Consider the following 2525-nt stretch of genomic DNA (forward strand, 5'->3'; position numbering starts at 1 on the left):
ATTTGGTAAGAAAACATAAACTACAGACTCAGAGGATTGGAACTGATTTCAGCTGATGGATGGGTGTGCTAAGTTTTTATACATTTGAACAGGGAAAATGTTGAGTGTTTAAATTCCTTTCAAACATACCCATTCAGTGGAACTCCTGAACATACTGGAGATGGATATAAAAATATATTTTAATTTAATAAAAACTGTTAAGGGAGCACCTGGATTTGAACTAGAGACCTCTTGATCTGCAGTCAAATGCTCTGCCACTGAGCTATACTCCCTCTGATAATGGAATATTGGAGTCAGTCATTTTGAGGATTATGAAGGACACACCCACTTTCAAAGAGTTTCTGTTATATTCCCAGGCCATGGGTGATTTTAAAATGAGGGCTATATTAAAGTTTATAAATGCATATAAACACCACAGTTTGCCCAATCCCCACACCTGCTCAGTCTCACCAGAGCACAACTACTTTTCTGGGACCACACTCTGCTCCCCAGTCCTGTGCCCAGGACCCCAATAAATCTTAATCTGCCTGTGCCCTGGTATCAAAAAGGTTGATAAACCCTGTTCTAGAGAATGGCTCCTCCTGAGTGCTGAGGGGAGAGCTCCTGAGAGGTGTAGGGGGAGGAGAGAGAGAGGTGGAGGCAGCTGGTCTCACCCCTCTTATCCCAGACTAAATGTGGGTTTCTTATAGCTTAATTGCCTTCCAAGGTGATATCAGCTAAACTGAGAACAGGCCCCACTTCTACCAGAATGAGGGCTTCTCTACATTTACTGGGGGATCTACGAGTGGTGATCGATGCATCGGCGGTCGATTTAGTGGGTCTAGTGAATTCTGTACTCCACTGGATCGAGAAGAGTAGGGGGAATCGATGGGATAGCCTCTCCAGTCGACGTTGCATAGTGTGGACCCCGCGGTAAGTAGATCTAAGCTACATCGATTTGCGTTATGCTATTCACATAACTCAAATTGTGTAGCTTAGATCAAATTTCTCCTGTAGTGTAGACAAGGCCTTAGTGTCCCCATGGGGCGTTCTACTGGTATAAATACAGCAGTGTCAATGGACTCCCTTATGGCATGTCTACACTTACCAGGGATTGATGCTGTTGTAATCGATGCAGCAGGGGTTAATTTAATGGGTCACTGCTACATCGACCACAGAGCACTCTCCGGTTGACTCTGGTACTCCACCGGAACAAGAGGAGTAAGGTAAGTCAATGGGAGAGCGTCTCCCAGGGAAAGATTTTGCTGTCCATGGTTCTGTGCAAAGGAAATTGTTTCTCTGTGTGAAAAGAAACACCCATATGGTGGGACAATACCCTAAGGAATGAGGGTGAAGGACTCTGGCTGAGAACTGAATTAACTCCACTCACTTGGGTTTGAAACATTTGTTTTTTCCAAGCACATAGTGGGAAATGGGATATTAATTCAGACCCAGGGGGCAGGGCTGAGGCCTCATGACCTTGATCCCAGGTCAAGGGAGAGAGGCAAAGCCCAGAGATGCCTTTAGTCTCAGGCTGGGGTCTCCTGAGTGGTGGAAATGTCCCTTGTTCACTGCTGAGCTCATGGGATCTTTCTGCTCCAAAGGCTCCAGAGTCCCGGAGGTTGGAAGGAGGTCACTGCACAACCTGCAATGCCAGGGAGGACCAGCAAAAGGAGAGGAAAGAAACAGAGAAAACACCTCTGCTCTCTCCCCTCCCCCTCCCAGCAAGAAATGTTATCAATGGGGCAACTCCCCACCATGAACAGCAGAGAAAACACAGAGATGTTTGCCTGCACACTGAGCAGGGACAGACTTGTGACATCATGTCCCAGTGACAGCAAAGAGCCACCAGTGCTGGGATTGTGGGCTACTGTGATTTTCTTCCCAGATTCTGGAATAATTTGCAGCAGTGAGACCTGGCATCAAAAGTTTGGCTTTCCCATTGAGGAATCAGACACCAGTCTCCTACGGGACAGGCAGGAACACTCACCCCTATGCTAACGAGGAAGAAATTAGGAGCTGCTTTTGCACAGTCACTGAGGAGAATCAGACAGGGGAGCTCCTCAATGAGCTGTGGCTGCCACGGACCCAGCTGGGACAGGGGTTGGTCTGGGATCAGGACGGGGGGTTTACAGCAGAGAAAAGGGCCAGACTGAGGGGGGGGGGTGGAGGTTGTCCCAGGATATCTGGGGGCTTTTCCAGCATGTTGGGAGGTGGCAGTGGGGTCAGAGCTGGGACCTAGGATGGGGGCTTGTCACTGGGTTAAAATTCATCTGCAAAAAATTCTCCCTTTGCTCCAGCAAAAGACTCTACTTTATCCCTTAACAACCCCCCCCCCCCCAAATGTTTTTAAGGTCAGGCTTGACAAAGCCCTGGCTGGGATGATTTAGTTGGGAATTGGTCCTGCTTTGAGCAGGGGGGGTTGGACTAGATGACCTCCTGAGGTCCCTTCCAACCCTGATATTCTATGATTCTATGGTGGGGCGGCTTTGCCTAAATGACCAGTTTTGGCTGGTGTTGGGTTACAAATCACTTTAGCAGTGAGT

At 48.1% G+C, this 2525-nt stretch overlaps 1 non-coding gene across 1 annotated transcript; it reads right to left on the reverse strand.

The window, feature by feature from the left end:
* Positions 1-200: 200 nt before the first annotated feature.
* TRNAC-GCA lies at positions 201-272 on the reverse strand. Its single transcript has one exon. It is a non-coding gene; the product is annotated as a tRNA-Cys (tRNA).
* Positions 273-2525: the final 2253 nt, after the last annotated feature.

Source organism: Terrapene carolina, unplaced genomic scaffold (assembly GCF_002925995.2).
Source record: "Terrapene carolina triunguis isolate 2854851 unplaced genomic scaffold, T_m_triunguis-2.0 Scaffold34964, whole genome shotgun sequence".
NCBI classification, from domain to species: domain Eukaryota; kingdom Metazoa; phylum Chordata; order Testudines; family Emydidae; genus Terrapene; species Terrapene triunguis.